A 24,046-nucleotide genomic window follows, 5' to 3' on the forward strand; every position below is an offset into this window, starting at 1 on the left:
AATATCCTATGATTTCACTCATATGTGGAATTTAAGAAACAAAACAGATGAACATAAGGGAAGGGAAGGAAAATAAGATAAAAACATAGAGGGAGGCAAACCACAAGAGAACAAACTGAGGGCTGCTGGAGGGAAGGGGAGTGATGGAATAGGCTAAATGGGTGTTGGGCATTAAGGAGGGCCCTGGTCAGGTCGAGCACTGGGTGTTACATATTAAGTGACGAATCACTGGGTTCTACTTCTGAAATCAGTATTACACTGTATGTTAAGTAACTTGAGTTTAAATTAATTAATTAAAAATAAAGAAAAAAACCTTCCCAGCTTCAAAGAAAAAAAAAATTCAAGTGCTTATTTTTTCTCTTCTTTAGTCATATAACTATGCACACATCCTATTTCTTCATCGGTCTTTTATATATTTTATTTTTCCTGTTCATTATTTTACTGCTAGCTTTTTTCCACTTAACTTTGCATGAGTTTGTTCAAGTCTAGCCTTGCCTGGTCTGTACTTTTACCATTATCTACGTTACTTTTTGTTGCCTCTAAAGTAGCATTAATTTTAGTAACAATGTAACCTTTTATTTTCTAATTCAGCACTCCACTTTCTATCTTTATCCTGTTTTTGATATACGTCTTTAGATCTATTTCAGTTTTCTTTTTTCTAAGAAATCTATGAGTTATGGAAATGTCCTAATATTTTCTTCTAAATCCTGTGACAATTTTTCTGATATGTTTATCTTCATTTTGTTTTTATGTCTCTTACTTTTTGAATTATATTTAGTTTCAAATCCTATGATTTCCTTTCTAATTATTACTGATTTTTTTCATGGAGCCTTTCAATTTGAAATGGATTTTACTAAGTCATATGTTAGAAAAGTAGAGGAGGGAGAGAACGCTAAGTAGTCAGAACTTTCAATTAGGGTTTTACTCCCCACACCACAGATACTATTTCCTCTGCCCCAAGAGTATATCTAGTCCGGGTTTTGTGCATTCTCTGTGTTTGACCAAACAAATGGTTGATATCATTCACAATAAAACTTCTAAAATGTTACAGGCTATGATGCTCTATCACCCAGCTGTTTGAATCTCTTTAATCCATGCATTAGATGCGAGGAAGCAAGCTTACAAGATACTAGATTCCAGGCTCTTCGTCACCTTAGCTAATGCAAAATTAAATAGAGATAGCCCAGGGTGCAGATTTGTGGGAATAAAAAAAAAATGTAACCACTAGGGGCACCTGGGTGGTTCAGTTGGTTAAGCGTCCAACTTTGGTTCAGTTCATGATCTCAGGGTCCGTGAGTTCGAGCCCCGCGTCGGGCTTTGTACTGACTGCTCAGAGCCTGGAGCCAGTTTCAGATTCTGTGTCTCCCTCTCTCTCTGACCCTCCCCCGTTCATGCTCTGTCTCTCTCTGTCTCAAAAATAAATAAATGTTTAAAAATAATTTTTTAATGTAACCACTAGGTTTGAGAGTGATTTATTACACAATATGTAATTAGAAATATCATATATGGCCAATGTGAAGGAGATGTGTTTGAGTTCTGTATGCATTCCTCAATTTTGGTTCCTATGCATCTGAATTTGGTAGATAATCTTCACATAGTTAACAACAGGAAATAATAAATGTTCATTTTTGACAAGGAGATCTTAATTATATATTTAGCTATACACTTAGGTACAGTGTGACTAATATTTAAGTTGTGGTTTGACCATATGGCCACAGTTTTAACAGAACTATTAAGTCAATAGCTAAGTTTAAAAAGCCATAGTAGAATGTAGAAACCATTATTTAAAAAAATAATAATTAACAAAAAGGAAGAATTAAAATAGAATGAGCCATTTTATTTTTATTTTTTTTTTCAGTATATGAAATTTATTGTCAAATTGGTTTCCATACAACACCCAGTGTAGAATAAGCCATTTTAAAGTTTTTCTGTCACCTTTATTTCTTTGACTATAGATTCACTAGTTTCTTTTCCACATAAATAGAAAAGCATAGAGTTTTCTATATTAGACCTTACTCAAATCTTTCAAACATTTCTTAGAAGAGAACAATTCTTCTCAACTGTTCAACTGTTACAAAGGATGTTTTTGCCCTATCTACTTAAAATATGAGAAAGTTTATGTAAGATGGATTTAGAAAGATCTGATACTCTGCTGAACATAGAAATATGAAGCAAATTAGAATTAGCCCTGAAATGGCTAGTATTAATTTTCCAGAGCACATCACTGTTCCTGAAGTCTCGCAACCCACAGGCTGGTCAGTATATCAAAACACTGTTCATAGGCAACATGATTTAACAGCCACATGATAATGGCCACCATTATTTGGGTGACTTGAGAGTCCATTAAATTTAGTCCATGTAAATCTCTTCTTCTAGGTACCCTGGGTACTCAATAAAATTGCCTTCAATGTAGACTGTACACGAAAGATAAGAAGGAATGTGTTTCTTTTGGCACTCACTCAACTGATGAAACAAATGGATTGGCCAAGATTAAAAACCATAGTGACAGACTGAGGTCAGAAGTATGCTCGTCATCACATCAGGACTGCAAATCACATAATCCTAAGTTTATGATCTTCTGTTTCCTCACATTTATCATCTGCACTCTTCCAGTGACGTGGGAGAGACCTGCTTTGGTTTTTCTTGCACATGATATTTTAATTGCAGAAATGCAATCCTCCCATGCAGTCCAGGTCTCAGTGCTGAAGACATTTCTATTATTGACATTGGGCCTTTGAATATTAATGTCACCTTAGTGGTGGCAGTGGAAGTAAATGACCTTTTGCTTTTTATTTTTTCAACATCTGAGTTATTTAGCAGAGTAGTAGTATTTAGCTCTAAGCCTCTAAGCCGCAAGTATCTCTTTTATGTTTAAATAACTAATCATGATTTATTTTCTTTGTAATTTCAAACTAGCGGGCCCCATAACAGAAGCCCAAAGCAGCACAGCGAAAATGATTCTGAACTTTCAAGAATGTACTGAGCTGCCTTATTTTAAGATGATATGCAGAGAACTGTTGAGGAATAGAGCTTAGAAGGAATCTTTGGTGCATTTCATCGTTTTTCTATCTCCCTTTTTTTCTTCCCTAGATAATAATGAGTATCTGAAAAAAAAAAAGTGGGCTAAACAATGTGCTCCAAATGTATTGTATTTATCATTCAGTTAACCAGAAATATCTATTATTTAGCATTTTATTTACTTCTAATTAACACTCTAATAAAGTCTTGAAGTGCTGACAGATTCTTTAGGAACTCCTGAATCTATCAAAGATCAGTTTTAAGTCATCTAACCTTAGCATTGCAGTATGTTCTTGTGGTTCAGTACAAGACAGAAGAATAGGAAGCTACAGGCCTCAGGGGAGGCCTGTGACTTAGAAGATGCCCACCTCTTCATCCATTCAGACATCTTAAGAAACAACACAGTGCACAAGTTATTATGCCCAAAGCATCACTGGCACTATTCACATAATATCTAGTAGAATGGATTACATAAATAATATAATATTTAGTAGATAAAGTAAACCTCTTAGTGATGAATAGGGACATTGAATTAGTTGATGTTTATGATCCTTTGGGTTTGGACCATGACTTACTGTATACATATGTGTGTATGTTACATATTTCTTTGCTCATTCTCTATTTTTAATTACTGATAGAATCCAGTCACACTCAGAACTTAGCATCTTTTTATTCTGACCCTCAGAGTTCTCTGAAAGCCTGACATTAGGGACCAGATCTTTCTTATTGTTTGGAGGAGACAGTTGGAAGGTTATGTTCTGTGGCTTCATATTTGAGAAGGATTCCTGCTCAGCAGAGTAGTAAGTTGCTCATGCTGTCATCAAGGTACAATAATTATCATCCAGAAGACAAGAAAGTGCCTGAAGTTTTAGACCACACTCTGTCCTCCTTGGTTCTCCAATGACCAGCAGTTGTCACGGAGCACGCAGAAATTACTATGAGACCCAGCTCCCGGCCCCACGTCTGCTCCCTAGGACATAGGGAAAATGCCCTCTAGAGGAAAATGATGCAACCATAATTTAAGATACTGTGATTACAGTTTTTTAAAATCTGTTTTTACCAGCTCTGCCATGGCTAAAACTCTTGCAAGATCCCTTGACAATATTGAAACTTAATGTCCTTTCTAAATGAAATGATTGCCAACATCAGTGGACATGGCCGGGGTGTGTGGCTTACTGAGCAGTACATTTCTGGCGTTTCAGGGATGGAACAACCATAATCTGTCACCCTTACCCTTGGAATGACTTAGCGATGCCAAACAAAAGTCTGATATAATCACGGCTGTTCTGTGATTCCCTGTGTATTCCCAAAGATTTCTGCTAATCTATCTGCCTATGTCTCTTGGTGATATGCCTGTCTCATTCCATCCTATGTGGAACCTTGCGCCAAAGTTCTGGCTGACTAACACCCATGGGGAGATTATCATAAACATGTGCTTCAAAGCTGTTCTACCAAAGTGGGTAGGATCAGGAGTGATGCAGTGTCTTTGCAGGTCAAAACAAAAGTTGTTTGAAAATATATTAATATTAGCAGTCAAAAAGCACTATTTGACCCCACAGAGATTCAGTGATCTCCATAAATTATGAGTTACTGGGAAAACTGTTCCATTATTGCCACCATTCAATACAGCTAAATGTCTCCTTCATCAAACTTCACTAGAATTAACTCTTAGGAAGCTAATTCTTTGATATATTTTTGATGAATATATTATTCTTGAGGAGGTTTATAAGAAGAATATACTTCTAATAAAAAATGTATTTGCCAAATATATTCAAGTAGAATATAGTTTAGAAATATATTCGTGAAAAATGTGGAAGTATCTTATTGAATATATATTAAAATAATTATATCACCTAGTTGTTTATAATATATATGTAAATACAAAATTGTAAAATTATGTATCTTATGATAACATATTCATGGTGATTGTATTAGCAAAAACAATTCATATTCAAGATCATATATTCGATGAATATATATATTTTTTCATGTTTATTTATGGAGAGACAGGGAGAGCATGAGTGGGGGAGGGGCAGAGGGAGAATCCCAAGCTGGCTTCAATGAAGCTCAGTGCAGAACCCAGGGTGGAACTCGATCTCATGACCATCGACCATCTCATGTGGGGAAAAAATGTGAAACTGGGCAAGTTAAACCAAACAGTCATAAGAAACAAGTAAATTTGAAAAGATTTTCATTCAGCAAATGAGTCACTTATTAAATTATACTTTAGAGAATTGGTCATTAAGTGAAACGGCCCTCTTTTCCTCAGAACACTCCTCCTTTGGTCCTCCAGGGGCTGCCTCCTATCGTTATTAATATCTTAATCAGCTTGCCTTTCATTTCTATTCTTTCAGCCCCTCAAATACTCTATTAACGTTTCTCTCCTTTAAATTACAGGTGTGGTTTCAACGTTAGTAAATGGAGCCTGCTTGATAGAGAAAGGAAGAGCATTCCAGGGGAAGAGGTAAGGACATACTAATGTAAAGAATGACCATGTTGGGGCGCCTGGGTGGCGCAGTCGGTTAAGCGTCCGACTTCAGCCGGGTCACGATCTCGCGGTCCGGTCCGTGAGTTCGAGCCCCGCGTCAGGCTCTGGGCTGATGGCTCGGAGCCCGGAACCTGTTTCCGATTCTGTGTCTCCCTCTCTCTCTGCCCCTCCCCCATTCATGCTCTGCCTCTCTCTATCCCAAAAATAAAAATAAAAAACATTGAAAAAAAAATTAAAAAAAAAAAAAGAATGACCATGTTGTTTCAAGGTATTGCGAATACCCTGTCACGCTAAAGTGCGAGGTGTTATTGGAGTGACAAGGGTTTTGAGGTAGGCAGAGGTCACATCAAAACAAAACAAAACAAAATAATCTTGTCGGTCATTCTAAGGACTTGGAAGCTTAGCCTATAGGCAATGAGGATTAATTTGGAATTTTAAATCAGGAGACGTACAGCTTGGATTTTAATTTGACAAAGCTCATAATGATAGCATGGAATAGGTCACAAGGGATAAGGTTTAAAGAAGATAAAGTTAAAAGTTGATTGGGACTCCCAGATTGGACAGAATGGCATGGAATTATTTCTCCCTGTTCCTTCCTAAGTTCAGTTATAAACTATGATAAATAACGCAAGAGGCAACTAAAAGGAAACTCTGAAATGTGGTAAGAGATAGGCGAACGGGTTTGGGATAACCAAGACCCTTGGTATCTACACTACTGCATTTCTAAAAGTATGACTTCACGTGTCAAATTACAAATATAGTGTAGTGTTTATCTCTGACCTAGAGGGTATTATGCTAAGTGAAATAAGTCAGACTGACAAAGACAAGTACCATATGATTTCACTCTTGGGGAATTCTAAAAAACAAAATGAATGAATAAACAAACAAAAAAAGCAGAATCAGACCTATACATGCAGAGAACAAAGTGATGGCTGCCAGAGGGAAGGGGGGCAAATTGGGTAAAGGGGAATGGAAGATATTGGTCTCCAGCTGTGGAATCAATAAACCATGGGAATAAAAGGCACAGCATAGGGAATAGAGTCAATGATACTGTAATAGTGTTGAATGGTGACAGATGGTAGCTGCTCTTGTGGTGAGCACAGCATAACGTACGGAGAAGTTGAGCCACTATACTGTCCACCTAAAAATAATGCAACGTTGTCTGTCAACTATACTCCAGTTTGAAAAAGAAAAAAAAAAGGAATACTGAAAACTAAGATGATGCCCAGAAAAGACTAACAGTGAAGAAGGAATGTAGCATTGTGTCCTTTGGTTAAGAATGGAAGATATAAAGGGACAGTTAATCATAGCCGTCTTCTAATCTTGGATGCTCTGCCATACAAACAAGATTTTAGAGCGTCTTCTATGGTCTGAAAAGGAAAAGTCCTAGAGGAACAAGAACAGGCTCTAAGAAAACAGGGCTCTGTAAGGAAGAACTTTGGTACAATGAAAAATGTCAAAGATGCAAGTTTCTTTTGTAGAAGAGAATTGATTTCCAATCAATAAATGGGTTCTCCAGAGGACAGATGACCACCATCTAGTAGTGTTCTAAGGATGGGTTCATGTATCGCCACGATCAGCAGACGGCAAAGAGAAAAATCTCAGAGAGATAAGACAATTTTCAGGGAATATCCCACATTCTTTTTTTTTTAATGTTTATTTATTTTTGAGAGAGAGAGAGAGTGGGGGAGGGGCAGAGAGCGAGGGAGACACAGAATCCAAAGCAGGCTTCAGGCTCCGAGCTGTCAGCACAGAGCCTGATGTGGGGCTCGAACCCACAAACCGTGAGATCATGACCCGAGCTGAAGCCGGACTCCCAACCGACTGAGCCCCGGGAATATCCCACATTCTTAATCGCTGTTTTGCCTTGGATCTGAATCCTGGCTTTGCTCTTCACTGCATATCCATTTATGTACAATATATGTTAGAACAACACCTGCCACATGAGAAATACTTATTAAATAATAGCAGTGATGGTGATGATGATATTATATGTTAGAGCATATATTTTATGTGTTAACATAACATTTACATACTAATGATCATGATAATTGTGATGCCAGATTTTCACTGCAGTGTTGACGCAAAAATTACAAGACAGAAATTACAAATCAAAAATTAGGAGGATACTCAGAACCACTTGTTTATTTTTCTTAAAAAGTATGTAAGATTTGGTCTACAACTGCGTTCACTTCTCCTCAGTTTCATCTCATGTGCACAGACTGTAAAGTAGCATTATACTTCTGGGTTCTCTATTCTTGAGTTAACTCAACGGAATGGCAATGGAAAACATGAATTTCACTATCCATTAAACTATCCCAAGTAATAAGTATATTATATATAGACCTAGCTAACCAAATTTTTGCCAAATGATTTGATTTGGAAAATTATAGTCACCACTTTTGTCAATGAGTATAGGATTTATAACATAGAATTCTTTCAAATTAAATTTATAAGCTTTCTCAGGCTTAATAGAATAATAATAAAGAATAATAAAATGAAAAATTCCAATTTCAGGTGTACCTGTTTTATGCTCTCCTTTCATTTTAAGATGCCAATTTAATCTATTTCTTTTCTGGTTCTAGCCACACCCTGCCATTCCCCCCATCCTGCCTGTGGCTCAGCTCTGTGCTCTAGTGCACAGCTTACTGAGATGTAGATCAAGCATCTCATTTAAAATAAAACTCAATTAGGGGCGCCTGGGTGGCTCAATCGGTTGAGGTTCAACTTCAGCTCAGGTCATGATCTCGCGGTCTGTGAGTTCGAGCCCCGCGTTGGGCTCTGGGCTGACAGCTCAGAGCCTGGAGCCTGCTTCATATTCTGGGTCTCCCTCTCTCTCTCTCTCTGCCCTCTCCCTCTCATGCTGTCTCTCCTGTCTCTCAAAAATAAATAAACACTAAAAAAAAAAAAATTTTTTTTAAAAATAAAATAAAACTCAATTAAATCAGACAAAAATAACAAAATATATATATATATATGGGTTATGGGCACAAAATAACAAAAAAATATGCTGTGCAAGGGCAATTAGGGAAAAGTTCACAATTTTCTCTAACAAGGGAAGCCAGTATGCACTGGGGTATGATGTCCTAGCAAATGGAATTTTATTTTTTTTTTTTTTTTTTTTTTTTTCTTTTTTTTATTTATTTTTGGGACAGAGAGAGACAGAGCATGAACGGGGGAGGGGCAGAGAGAGAGGGAGACACAGAATCGGAAACAGGCTCCAGGCTCCGAGCCATCAGCCCAGAGCCTGACGCGGGGCTCGAACTCACGGACCGCGAGATCATGACCTGGCTGAAGTCGGACGCTTAACCGACTGCGCCACCCAGGCGCCCCGCAAATGGAATTTTAAAAAGAAATACTACAATTAATGCTATCCATGAAAGTCAAAAAATATATGATGACTAACTTTCCAGGTTTTAATAATTAAGCTTGAAATCAAGTGGACTCATAAAGAATAACTTTTTTTTAATTTTTTTTAACGTTTATTTATTTTTGAGACAGAGAGAGACAGAGCATGAATGGGGGAGGGTCAGAGAGAGAGGGAGACACAGAATCGGAAGCAGGCTCCAGGCTCCGAGCTGTCAGCACAGAGCCCGACGCGGGGCTCGAACTCACGGTCCGTGAGATCATGACCTGAGCTGAAGTCGGACGCTTAACCGACCGAGCCACCCAGGCGCCCCAAGAATAATTTTTTTAAAAGCACACATAGGGTTTAAAGACATACGTGTATCTGTAATCTGTATTTATGTAAGTGTTTATTGCACACTTACTAAATGCTAGTGCTGTGCCAGGTGCTGGTGATTCAACATGGAAGGACTTGGCCGTTGCTCTCAGGAAGTCCACAGTCTATATGAGGGAGACCGGCATATATAGAGAGAAGAACAATACATTGTAAAAAGCAAGGCTGGGACCAAAGAGGCTAGTGAAGCACTCAGCTCAGGCATAAAATTTAAGGCGGGGGGGGGGGGGGGGGGGGTGCCAAAAAAAATTCTTAGTAATCCAAATAAATCAAGTTTTGCAGTGATATTTTAAAAAATCAAAATTGATGCAAAAATTTAATGATGAAGAAACTATCAAAATTTTAAACAAAGAAAGATCACTAGTACTGGTTTTTCCTTTTGCCTTAAGCTTTAATACTGCTCAGCATGACACTGGTCAGAAGTACAATGCTGGGGCAGGCACAGGGCCACAGGGGTTCTGGAGAGGGCACACCTAAAACTCCTCATAGTGGGAGTAAGGTAGGATCCACGAACGTGTTCCTAGGGAAATATGAGAGCCGTCTTAATGACAAGCCTGAGTTTGCTTGGTAAAGACGTGAAGTGGGCAGGTATTATAATGTAGAACAGCATTCAACATAGGTGTCTATAAAAACACAGCAGTTTTTGAAACATACTTTTAATATGATGGCTCCAAAAGAAATTATTTACACAGAAAAAAAATTAGACAAGTTCTGTAACATACCAGTAAGACGTATGAGCAAAGATGACTATATAAAAATATAGAAGTATTAGTTCATCCCAGAAAACACTTACGAATTGTCATCTAGAACTTATAACTTTGTGATTCAAGCCCACGTTAATTATAAGAATAAAATTCTAGATGCATACTTTACAATAGAATAACTGGAAGGCCTCAGCAACATAGTTGTGTGAGAACTTTATGAATCTTACTTTCTGCATGGCTTGCTTCCATATATGTCTGTCCCTTTTTAATGTGGGTAATTGTGTTTTCCTCCATTTGTAGCCTCTTTGTTCCAACACACCCCAAGCATCTGATTTCTATATCTATGGAAATGTGTAACTCAGTCTGGAATTAAACACCTAGGCAATTTTTGGACTTGTAAATGTAAAATCAATTTTCTTCAGACTGATGTGACCTGATGGTCATTGGCTATGATGTTGGAAAACAGAAAGAAAGATTTAGCAGGACACATAGATTTTACCATTTTCTTCAGGGCATAAAATAGTGTGATTTATAGCACATTCTGAATTGCTCTTTTATTTAATTGTTGTTAATTGCACTTTTAAAATACTTGTATTGTTTATCAATAAAATAATTTTATAATTCCAGGCCCTAAGAATCTCAAACAAAGTGCTGAAGTCATTCACAGCAAGAGAGCCTTTTCCACCCTTGACTTCCTAGTGTCTAATTAACAGCTAGAATGTTAAGTCATTGTGGGGTCTTGTTCCGCCTTCGTGTATTTTCTGTTTGGAAGGTAAAGCACAGGAGACCTTGCTGAGTGACAATAAAGGAACAATTCAGCTGCGTACAGAATCCAGAAACGATTTGCATTTCATTAAAGGAGTAAAGTTACACATGGATCTTTAGGAAAAGGAACAATCCATAAATCAGTGGGCTTGAGGAGGATACGCAGCTCTAAGAAAAGGGAGAACTATCCAGGCTGTGCCAGAAGGATATAGCTCATTTCCACTTCCACTTATTTTAATCTAGCGTGTGACAATTGGGTTTTACTAATCTTTAACGTATAGACTGATTTTCATGCCCTCCAACATCAACTGGAATGTGTACCTTATTTTCAAGGAAAATCATGAGTTCCCCAAGTCAGAGATATAAGCAACAGTGCCCTCCTCTGTTTTCCATATACTGCAAAGGATTAAAATGTATTTGTTGCCAGTTTAGTAGATTGATGGATTATATTACCTAGTTTTAACTAAAACCAATTCTCAGGAAATGAAGAAGTGCCTTTCAATAAATCCTTGAAAAGAAAATAAGAATTTAAAATCATAGTGATGTGATTCCTCAGAGATTTTATTTTTACTTCTAGTGTAAGCTCTTCATCAGCCACATTACTAGGTAGAAATAATAGTGAACTAGTCGGATTCGATGCAATTGGACAAAAATTCAAAACATTTAGAATGTTATTTCCTATACATTTTATATTCACTATTAATAATGGCAAACTTGTCCTAAGAATTTATTTTCTGTTTTATATCATGCCACTGTGATGTATCTTTTTCAAAGATGGCCATTATGCATCATATATCAAATAAACTGAACTTCAAACTAGATTTTTGAATTTCTGAATCTCAAATATTTAAGTCAGGGTTTTTTAAGATAAATATTTGATCACATGGATTTCACTAGAATAGAATGAAATTTTAGTCAGGTAAAAAAATTGTATCATAAAAAATTTAAGTATACTTAATACTTTATTCATTCAATCCCTTATTAATATCTATTTCTGTATGCTTTATGATAGTGTATTATATTAGTAAAACAATGTTGGTATATAAGTAGCTAGTATATAATGGGGTGAATAAAAACTCCAAAAAACGGGGGCACCTGGGTGACTCAGTCATTTGAGTGCCCGACTTTGGCTCAGGTCATGTTCTCACTGCTTGTAGGTTCAAGTGCCATGTCGGACTCTGTGCTGACAGCTCAGAGCCTGGAGCCTGCCTCAGATTCTGTGTCTCGCTCTCTCTCTCTGCTCCTCCCCTACTCATGCTCTGTTTCTCCTTTTCTCTCTCAAAGATAAATTAACATAAAAGAATTTTTTTTTAATTCCTAAAAATGTATATTGGTACAGGATTGGTACCAATTCCTAAAAACGTATATTGGTACAGGATTGATCAAAAAAGTCTGAAGAAACAACTGCCCTAAACATTCAGGTCAGGCCTCTTTAGAAGGGTGGAAAGACACGACAGGACAAAACCTGTTTTATTGCAACATCTAAACGGGTTCTTAAAAGATCTGTGGCCCAGCTGGTTCTAGGATAAGACAGGAACCAGAATTATTGGAAGACCCTATCCCATAGATGAAGTTCGTGTTGTTGAGATCAGAGATAAGACACGGGCAGCCAAGATCAGAACAAAGAAAACTGTAGTCATTACTGCTGAGAAGTTCCAGGAACCTTTACCAGTATGCATGTTTGGGGTTTTGTTTCACCTTCTGTCTTTAGGTATATTTTTGGCTGTTGTCTTCAATAGGGACATTCCAAACAAGATAATAAGGATGATTCTAAGTAGACAGATTTCTTTAAACTTGGCTTACGGAGACATTTATCTTTGGGGCCCATGCTGTTAAACAGTATAGTGATCGCTAACACAACTATCAACTCTTTCATTGTAAAATAGGCATTAAATGACTAATACTGACTTTAGCATTCAGCACCTGTGCCTTAGGTAAAGGTCACTATCTCCCTGGTACCGTAGATAGTAAAACCATAGAAATAGTGTCTGAGTTTTTTGTTTGTTTTATGTAAAATCAATACTGTGACTAAGGAGACGGCTTTGTTTTGATTTTTTAAATTTGAATATTGCATTAAAGTGATAGTTTTCAACCCTGAGCCATTTTCCCTCCCCCAACCCCATCCCTGAAAACATTTGGCAATGTCTAGAGACATCTGGTTACCCCAGCTCGGGGACTGGAGATGGTACTAGCTTCAAACGGATAGAGACCAGGGATACTGCTGACCATCCTACAATGAATTTTCAGGACAACACCCTCCCCCAACAAAGAATTAACTGGCCTCTAATAGCAATAGTGCTGTGCTGAGAAACCCTGCCTTAAAGGGATCATCCTGTTTATCCATACTTACTTCTGGAGTTCAGGAAAAAAAGCTTTTGATCTAGTTATTCAATTGCAAAAAATATTTTTAAAATAGCCTTTTCAGTTACTTCTTAGATTCCTTTTCCTTTTCTCTCTCTTCTACAGCATCTCTGTTCATAGGAAAACCTTGTGTACAAAGGCATTTTTAGTCCTAATTTTATGACCATTTAATTGCTATCATATTTATTCTGGTTAAGTAATTTCTCATCTTCTACTTACTTTAACTGTAGCACCTGCACCATTGCTGCTACTTTTCCTTTAACCTACTTTGCTTATTAATATGAGTAAACATGAAACCCCATGGGCACCCATTTAAGAGGAAGTGTTTTGTGATACATGTTGTCGCTTTTTCTCCACGTGAATAAATAAATTTCCAAGCAAGCGACTGAGCTATTGGTCTTCTCCATCGCATTTTTCTCTCCTGCAGTCTCTTTCTCTGCTGAGAAGTGGCCATGCCTTAACTTATTTGATTAGTTTTAATTTTTTTTCCTCACAGCATTAACTTCCCATCCACCTGCCTTTGTGGGGCCCCAGCTACTTCAATGGCCTGTCTTGCTTTTCTTCACTGCTCCTAACAGTCAGCTTTCCACACGGAAATCCATTCTCTAATTCATATTAACAATTTGACAAAAAAAAAAAAAAAAAGTGTTACTTGCATTGTTCCAAACTTCATCTGTAATAGGAAATTTTCACTGGAGAAGAAAGCGTATTGACAAAGGCTACCTTCCATGTAGAAAGAATCAATTTAACAGGATAATAAGGTGGTACTAAGAAAAGCATAATGGAAATAACACAAAAAATTGGATTTGGGGCAGATAAAATTTCTCAACTCATAAAAAATGGAACTAATATTCTATAACCTCAGATGATAGTACAGAACCGTATTTGTTTTTCAAATAATCTTAGAACTCATAGGCAAGTATATAAACACCAGATATTAAATGAAAATAGCTCTAAAATGTGAAGCGCCCTTGAAACATAACTACTGATGAGATATATGAAGTACTTATGAGACAAAGAATCAGGAGAAATGCATGAATAATTTAGGACAATAAATGATGTCAATGTAGAGAATGTATTTTTGAAGAATGCCATCCCTAAGACATACACACAAACATGAACAGTATAGCTGAGAAGAAAATAAAGCAGAAAAAAATTACAGGAAAGGTACAGAAGGCACACAGATTTTTTTAATGAGATGATAAAATATATTAACAAAAGCAAAAGACTCTCAGAAAGTACTTACTAGTAGTTAATCCTTTAGGCTAATCACAAAATGAAAACCATCAAAATCTCTACACATTAAAGTAGAAATCAAAGTAAATATCACAGGTATTTGAATTTATTTCTAGGGTACTTTAAGTAATTAGTTTACAATAATTTGTTTAATATTTGTTTTATGAGAAACTATGAAAGATGGGAACTTGCCCATGTTGTTCAGGGAGTCAGCCCAGGATCTAGCATGGAGCTAGGTATGTGGAAAATTAACTGTTATGGCTATCCAAAAGCTCGTGGAGGCTTCTGGAAGGAGCTGGACCTTACCTAAGGGATACAACATAGCCATGCAGTGAATAGAGTAGATACTTCAAAGTGGAGGAAATAGCATAGCCAAAAGAGAACTCATGGTAAAAATGTAGTGATGGTAAAAAATTCCCTTGGTTTAAGGCATGTCAAGAGGAATAACAGGAAATAAGATTGTATAGGTATTCCAACGTAGTAGGACATAATTTCTTAAAAGATACGGAGAGAAGGAAAGTCAACTGAAATCTATGCCCCGGTCAATGTTGTAAAGTCTGTTATGCCTCTTATAATATGTAATGAAACTGTAAGAACTGATTTTTTTTTTCCTTTCTGTTAAAAACGGGTACAAAGACCTGGGACCTGATGGTCAAACATCACAGCAAAACAATTTGCTTCTACAAAGGAGTAGGGAAGAGAACATCACAAGGATCCCCAAATAATAACAGGCTGTTTGGTTCCATAGGAAAATTACTCATAATTTTACGAAGAGTCATCTAGATGATGTTACATCAAAGAGCTCTTCCTATCTGCACATATTTATATAATGGTGATGTCTCTTTCATTCACAGATGAACCCATTGGAGTCAAATTGGTAGGACATACACTGGTACTTCATTTTCATTGGTGTTGAGCTTAGACGAATTCATTCTCACTTTTCTGTCCTTATTTTGTAATTCATTGTCTACTAAAATATGAATGTGCGGTTCTAAAAACAACATTAAGAAACCAACAAATCTCTTATGTAAACAAACTACAATGTGTCACAAACAAGTGGAGTTTATTCCACGAAAGAAAGTGTTTCCTTCAAAAATCAGTTGATGCAACTTATATCAATTTAAAATGTGGAGGTATCATATAGTCAATTCTTTAGGTTTCCAAAAAAAAGCATTAGAAATCTCAACATCAATTTGTGATTTTTAAAATATCTACTAACAAACCAGGAATGAATAGGAACTTCCTTACTTTTATAGGGAAAAACTACAACAATTGTCATACTTGGTGGTAGTATATGGAAAACCTTTGAAGTTAGTAATAAGACAAGAGGACTCACTATTATGATTAATATGAAACATTATACTAAGCTTCTAGCCAGTTCAATAAGAAACTTTTTGAAAGAAAGGAACAAATACGTATAAATTAAAAATAAATAAGAATGCCATAAAACATCATGATTGTATATGAAGAAAATAGGTACAGAGAAATGAAACTACAGAAGACTATCAGAATTTACCAGCACATTCAGGAAGTATGTTGTATACAAGGTTAATAATATACAAAAACAGCCTGTTAAGCACTTTTCACCAAGTTATTGGCATGTGTATGTCCTTTATGAACCGTCTCACCGGGTCTAATGTCTATTTATTAAGAGATTATATTTTATATGAAAATTCTTTTTCACATTTCTTTTTGAGAGAAAGAGCATTAGCGGGGGAGGGGCAGAGAAAGAGGGCGAGGCAGAAACCAAAGCAGGCTCCAGGCTCTGAGCTGTCAACATAGAGCCTGATGTGGGGCTCGAACCCACAAACCACAAGATCACAGCCTGAGCCAAAGCCAGATGCCCAACCGACAGAGCTACCCTGGCTCCCCTATATTTTGTATTCTTCTTGTTTGTAGGCAGTTTTTAAGTCTCTTTTGCAAGTAAGTCTGTCAATTATGAAGTGTAATTTGCCAACTATAATTGTTCCCCCGAAATTATGAAAATAGTCTTTTTTCCCTAAAAAAATGTTGAACTTTTCCTTTAGAAGTTTCTTATCTTTTGAGAATTAAGAGATTCTTAGCCAATACATTGGCTACAGGATTCTTAGCCAATAAATTGGCTGCAGAAATAAATTACAGAAATACATCAAGACTAAAGTTAAGCTTCAGCTTCATGGTCCTTTTTTTTTTTTTTTTTTGAGATTTTAAAATTTATTTTGAGCGAGACAGAGTACGAGTGGGGGGAGAAACAGAGGGGGGGAGGAGAAACAGAGAGGGAGGGAGAGAGAGAATCTCAAGCAGGCTCCACACTGTCAGCAGAGAGCCCAATGCAGGGCTGGAACTCACAAACCATGAGATCACGACCTGAGCCGAAATGAAGACCTGAGCGGAAATCAAGAGTTGGACGCTTAACAGGCTGAGCCACCCAGGCACCCCTTGTGGTTCATTTTTAACTACAGGGTGCTTCAGTGCAATGCTTTCTGTGGAATCAGAGGAACGTGACATAAAAAGATTTATTATTCCTGTACACCTTCACCTTTCTTAGGTTTTCACCTGCCCCTGTGTTGGTGAAGAGCTAAAGAGAAGAAAAAGGACGGGCCAAGTTTTAAGCGAGCTGTATCACCAATGGGATGCATGAGGTTCAATTCATTTTGAATATAACATTCGCCAAAGGAGTTACTAGTTCACATCCCTACAAAAACAGGTCGCAAAATAGTGAAAAATACACTTTGGGATCTGCACGTGAAAGACTGAAAGCGACAAAATACAGTACTAGTGTGGGCCTTTAAGCATCTCATTCTCCTGCCTGCCAGAGGATCAGCATCTTTTAAGAAAGGTCTCTTGACGCTTTCATGACGGCAGAAGATAAAATGTTGCTTTCCAAAAGCATGCACATATGTCTTACTGGAAGACAATGTAACTGTAACCTGGGGTTATGTTCCTTCTTTAAAAACCTTTCTTGGCTTCCATCTGTGAAGCTTTTCAAGCTGACAAAGGATTTGGACTTACATCTCTATTCTGTTGTAAAAGAATATCAAGTCCCATTAAATTATTCTTTCCGCATTTAAAAACCACTTGAATATCAGCAGTAAAGCTGTTTGTGGATATATCTTAAATATTCAGATCTTTGCTAACAAGATACCCCTGTATGCCGTATTTCCCCTACAAGGTCTTATATCATTCTTAATACAGGTTATTCTCATCTTTTAGACATATTATTTTGGCTGTTTGCCTGCTTTCCCTTTTTGTATTCTTTCTTTTCATTTTTTCATACTTGTTTGTGTCTAAATGTGCTGCTTCAAACCTCTAATAAATTACGTAGAGTAGAAAAAGTGCTTAAGAACAGTTTCAGCTAGTGGCACGTGACTGGCTTAGTTGGTAGAGCACGTGACTCTATACCTCAGGGTCGTGAGTTCAAGCCCCATGCTGGGGCTTAAGACAAAACCAAAACCAAAAACCAGTTTCAGTGGCATTTCCGTCCATATCAGGCAACTACTGTTGTTCTAAAGGTTTCCCCCTCCCCACCCTCTGTCCCCTTCGTAGAAATGACGTTCTGGGTTTCAATGAGCACTCACTAAAACAAGAAGTCATTTTTCAGTTTTGACTGTCAAATGAGATTTTTTGTTTGTTTGTTTAAACCGGCAACAGGACGGTAAGCTTGAAAACTCAATTTTGTCCGGACAGTGGGGATGGTCCTTACCATATCAGAACTCAGCCAGGGGCTCAGCCCTCAGAGGGACAAAAGGCAGCCAAGTTCAAGCCTGCCCCATCATGACTGGAGAAGAGAAAGGGAAAAAAGGGAGAGGCGCAGGGGTGCGAGATGAGTGGACAGAGGGTTTCAGTCTTTTTCAACTGAACCGGCCCAGAATGAGGAGGGATGCTAGAAACCGCCCGAATGGTGAAGCATAGGAGACCGCTTCGACGAATGATGATACTTCCAAGTGTGATCATATGTGCTCATTATGAATGCTGGCAGTGGTTGTGTTTAACTCATGGTAAAAATAAGCTTGATTAAAAGCGATGTTTCATATAAGGATGTAAGGAATCTTTGGCATTCACTTGTGAGTGTAATACGCTCGGGAGAACTGGGTTGTCCCACAACTACTTTCCATCTCCCTCTCTCTGTCTCACTGTTTCTGTCCCTCTCTCCCTACGGTGTTGATTGTCTCTGACTTTGCTTCTCCTCGTGAATCTGCATTATTCACACACACTTTCTCTCTCTAATCAGTTTTTCAGTTTGTTTGTGTATATACACGTTGTCCTCAAACCCTGGCCTCAGCCCTCAAGTTTTTCCACACGAGTGCTTTTGTCCAAATTCTTGTACTCTTGAACGGAGTGTGTGATTCGCCCATGTTGGATCATAAGTTCGTAGCTGATCCACGAGACAGTGGCTGCAGAGTACAAAGGTCAAAGAGGGCACAAAAGTTGCCCTATTGCAGTGTCATGGATAGAACGAGATTTTTATGATGGGACTACAAGAGATGAAATTATTTACATTTTTAGAATAAGCTGTTACTATCTGATACCTTATACATAACGTTTTTTTCTTAATTTTTTGCTTTACATTTTCTTCTTCAGTGAACGATACTATTTATTTGAGAAAATAATAAAATAATTTTCTGAACAAAGTCACCTAAGATAAAAAAGAAGCTCCAGAAGGAATTGCACTGTCACTGGTTACAATATTGATATATCAAAGGCCCGTAAGTCAGGAACCAACCAAGGTTGGATACATACAGGTAGCACCTGTTATGAGGTCTAGAACAACCACATGAATTTCTATGGGGTTGAAATAGAGATCTATTTGGGGATTTTGGGGTTTTTTTTTTTTCATTTTATTTTTGAGAGAGAGAGAGAGAAAGAGAATATGAGTGGGGGAGGGGCAGAGAGAGAGGGGGAGACACAGAATCTGAGGCAGGCTCCATGCTCTGAGCTGTCAGCACAGAGCCTGTTGCGGGGCTCAAACTCAAGAACTGTGAGATCATGACTTGAGCTGGAAGTCGGACGCTTAACGGACTGAGCCACCCAGGCACCCCGACAGAGATCTGTTTGTATTCAAAGAGCCAAACTGTCTCTTTAAGCCACTCAATTCTACTATATTGAAAATCCCCTCATACGATTAGAGCTTAAATATACCAAGAATTAAAGAAAGAGATAGCATTTGTATTTTTACCATTGCAGTGGTCTTTACTTTGAAGAGGAATCAGAGACCTTTTCATTTATAACATGATTAAGGGATTTTTTTTTTTAATATTTTTTTAATGTTTATTTTTATTTTTGAGACAGAGAGAGACAGAGCATGAATGGGGGAGGGGGCAGAGAGAGAGGGAGACACAGAATCAGAAGCAGGCTCCAGGCTCTGAGCCATCAGCCCAGAGCCCGACGCGGGGCTCGAACTCACAGACCGCGAGATCGTGACCTGAGCCGAAGTCAGCCGCCAAACCGACTGAGCCACCCAGGCGCCCCCATGATTAAGGGATTTAAACAACAAAGACTGTTTACAGTATTTTGTTCAGTAGCTGAATTCATCATTCCTCTTCCCATGTACATGGAAAAATTGTACTTCCTACACCTTAAAATTAGGTGAACGTGTGAAAGCTTTGGCCAATGACGACGTCAGCAGAAGTGACGGGTGTTGCCTCCAGGTGGAGGCTTACCAGCCAGTGTGCAATGGCCACCAGTAGTGGCTGAGTAGTCAGCCTGGTTTCTGATAAAAACACATAGAACCGAGCTTTCAGACAAGAGGCAGTGTTTGTGGAGCACATCCTTCGTTGTGTTAAACTATTGAGCTTTTATTTATTTACTTTTTAATGTTTATTTTTGAGAGAGACAGAGACAGAATGCGAGCGGGTTAGGGGTAGAGAGAGGGGGAGACACAGAATCGGAAGCAGGCTCCAGGCTCTGAGCTGTCAGCACACTCTCACTTGCCTTTGACGGAGATTCAAAGGCAGGGAAGATTGTGAAGATTAAAGATTTCAGGTCTGCCCCGGTTGGATATGTTGGTTGGGAAAGCTGGAGGCAGACTAAACCAGAAGTAGAATATCCTGTGTGATGAGGGGAGCGGGTTTGGCTCTCCCTGGTTATTCCTAGGTCGGAAGCAAAGGTAAAAATTAGGGAAGCTGGCAGTTTCTGAGTAAGTCCCACCCATTTGGGACTGGTTGCTAGAACGGTTATGATTTAGCGTCCTAGACGCATTGCTACAGATGGTGGGTCCGAGTTCTCCTCTTAGATATGCTGTGGTCATTGTATATTTGTACATTCAATCTCTCACATGTGAGGTTTGCATTGTAAATTACCTTGCACCACACTTAGCTATAGTAAAATCAATAAACAATGCCTATTGTATTTATCTTGATGGTTCATGTCATTTTATCCTAAAATGCTCGTTAAAATGCATTCTGCCATTAGGTCACTTTTTGTTTGAACCGACCGTTAGCTGCTCCCAACAATCGCTACCTTTCTACATTGCGGTGTCTTCACAAAATATCTTATTGTAAATTAAAATAAGAATATTCTAAGTAGAAAGAGAAAGTAAGTGAGCTACTTCCTTCTTGGACATCACTTTCTTGTCAGCTGGGGTTTTCGTCTTCCTAGAAATTGCGTACAATGGCTGTTACTTGGAAGTGAAGCAGTTAAATTAAATAAAGCTATTATTAATGAAATCCAGGACCACTTTATGGTAAGTGTACAGGTTAGGAAGGAATTAGAGCAAGACTAAGGATCACAGAAAATCTAACTGCAGCGCCTAGATTTTGTTGCCTAAAAAAAAGAAAGAAAGAAAGAAAGAAACTATTTCAACAACTGTGTATTAAATTGTCGGCTCCAAAAGAATATAGGAAGTAAAGGAACGACATGGCAAACATTCATGGACTACCAAATTTAACAAAATACTAATATTACACTGTATTGGCTTCAAAAATGTTCACAATTAAAACATAAGTCATAATTCCTGGAATGCACTTGAGAACCCTTCTCAAACGTATTCAGCTTCATTACAGCAGAGACATAATCACTAATCAGAATGTAACCACTAATCAGCATGTATTTTTGTACTTTAGTACATCTTTATATTTTCAAAATGAACGTATAGTATTATTTTTTTAATGTACATGAACCGTGAATGGCAACAAACATTTCATATTCTGAAATCTTATTTAATTTGCATTTTTTCACTCACCCTTAAATTAAATGTTGGTATATGGGAGTACAACTTAATTCGCGTTAGTGGCTCTGTAGTCAAGTAACATTCAAACGTTCTAAAATATATCCGTCTACTCAATTAGTAAACAGTGCTTCAAAAGTTTTATGAACAATCCTCCAGTTAACAAGTTGACACTTGTCTGGGCACCCGTGGTGGAGTTTCTGTAGAATGGGCCCTTAGAAATGTCAGAAGGTGGGCTTATGCACACGTGAGCACCACCAGGCACGCCAACGCGCTTTCCAAAGCAGCCACCCCTGTTTCCCTTCATATAGCAGTGATGAGAGACCTTATTACTCTATATCCATCACAACACTTTGTTAAACTTCTTATATGTTGCCAACCTAATGCATAGGTGATGGGATATCACTGTTTCACTTCTAAACTTCACTTTTGTCCTTCTTTACATCTTCTATTTCTTCGCTGTGCTTTTCTAATTTCTCATCTGTAATTCGAGAATGTTCATAGTTGCTCATTGGAGCATTTTTATGGATGGCTCCTTTAAAATCCTTGCTTGACAATTTCGACATCCATATGACCTCACTGTTGGCATCTGTTGATTGTACTCAGATGACGTGAGACTTTTCCTGGTTTTCATGTGACAAGTAATTTTGGTCTGTATCCCGGACGTTCTGACTACTGTGTTGCAAGATTCTGGTTCCCATTTAAATCTTCTGTTTGAGCAGCTAGTCAACCTGTTAGATTCAGAAGTCCTGGTGGGCTCTGATTCAAATGTCAGTTTAGTTTCTAAAGCCTCTGCAGCGTTCTTCTGGTTGGCTTCACTGGTGTGTTACTCAGGAGAGGGGACCACATCACAGCATCCTCAGCACTGGCTGGGGAAGGGGTTGTCAGAGTCTGCTCACCTGTATCACTGTGGAGGGGTACCTCCCTGTTACTGCCCGGGCAGGGGGTAGGGTATGAAGGTGAGGATTCCATCCACAGGCTCTGTGAGCAAGGGGCACCCCTCCCCCACCTTGATCAGTCGGGGGGACTGAAAGTCAGAGGTCCACCCACAGGCTCTACCGGGAGGTCTGCCTCCTGGTAACTGGAGCAGAGAGGGGAGAGAAGGTGGAAAACAGTTCTGTTAATCCCGCACTCTTTGGGGTGGAAAAGGAGGACACAACTTTTTTCATGGTGCTTATCTCAAGAGCAGAAAGAACAAAGGAAGGTAACCTAACAGGGCTACCCTTTCCCAGCCCTTTGCCTAGAGAGAGCCAGCTCTTCTTGAGGCTTTCTTAGGTCTGTGCGAGCTGGCGTTTCCAAGCTGTGAGCTTCTCTAGCACTTGGGCTGGGATATATACCCGGCAAGGAAAAAGCCCACAGAACTCATCACTGGATGGAGACTCAAGTTCTGAGCTCACTCGCCAATCTGCCTGTTTTCTCCACTTCTCAGAGTTTTCTGGTAGATCATTTAATGGGTTTTTGTCCCAGGACTTTTGTTGTAATTAGCAGAAGTAAAATGAAATGTCTTTCCTCCATGTTTTCTTGCTCATCATTCCCTTTCCACGTGCTATTTCAACACATAAATTTATCTGTCTTGTCTCTGCAATAAAAGCACACTTTTTTCTACCTAGGATCTCTGTATCAATCTTCTCCAATTTCTTGAGACAATTACAATTCAAAGCAAGAGTTGGTAAAGGTTCTAAATCAAAAAGCTTTGGGGAAGCTCTGTTGCTTTACCCACCATTCTGATCTTATCTCTTAAATGTCTTAAATTAGAACACAGAAGTTTTTTTGATCCTAGTCTCTCAAACCAAATAGCCATTGAAATGACAAAGTGCATACTTGTGGCAAAGGACCTCCTGCTGAAATATTATTTAGCATGCCATTCCTTACACCCCAAGAGCCAAGTATCAATGTATTCAGGTCATACTTACAATCTGAGCTGTTATTCACTTTACAGTAAATTGAAAGATAGTGATACTGTTTTGTCACTGGTTGATGGATAATCCTATTGTTGTAAATAAAAGAGAAAACTGAAAAAAAAAGATACGTGTGAACATTTTGTTGTAGAATATTGAACATTTCTCCCTAAATCGTATCTGCATTCTCTGTAGCCATTGAGTCAATGCCACACAAAGCTGCTTTTTCATTTTTCTGGAAACCAAGAGATACAAATTCTTTGCTCTCCAGGAAATTACACTTTTAAGTGTGTGATAAGTTTTATTTTAATTTCTGGACTGAATGTCATTTAAATATTTTTGATACTGAATAGATGGATGATGATAATATCTTGGGATATTATCTATAAAATGATAAGAAATATTGGGGCATTAAAGATGAATTTTCTTATGATTCATTTCTGGTTGTAATAAAGAGAAATTAAGGGAATCCAAATGATATGTATATAGAATCTTGAATTTTGATTGCCTCATAAAAGGCAAATGACTAGCTCCGGGTATATCAAGATTTTGCTATGAGTTTAGATTCCAACAAGCCCAACAAATGTGCATTAACTTGTTTTCTTCCAGTAGTTTTTGCTTCTGAATGTTCACTTTCACGTGGCTTTATAATAGAGCTTGTGTGGGACAAGGAGCTGGGAAACAGATGAAAAC

The 24,046-nt window shown here is 38.1% G+C and overlaps 1 long non-coding RNA gene across 1 annotated transcript in view; it reads left to right on the forward strand.

Moving 5' to 3' along the window:
- The window catches only part of LOC131489994 (uncharacterized), a 71,371-nt gene that overhangs the window by 20,691 nt on the left and 26,634 nt on the right, over positions 1 to 24,046 (forward strand). Inside the window, exon 2 of the long non-coding RNA XR_009250888.1 lies at positions 5,416 to 5,482. This is a non-coding gene — a long non-coding RNA (uncharacterized LOC131489994). The remainder of the gene's footprint in view (positions 1 to 5,415; positions 5,483 to 24,046) is intronic.

The sequence above is a fragment of the Neofelis nebulosa genome, chromosome 11 (genome assembly GCF_028018385.1).
Source record: "Neofelis nebulosa isolate mNeoNeb1 chromosome 11, mNeoNeb1.pri, whole genome shotgun sequence".
NCBI lineage: Eukaryota > Metazoa > Chordata > Mammalia > Carnivora > Felidae > Neofelis > Neofelis nebulosa.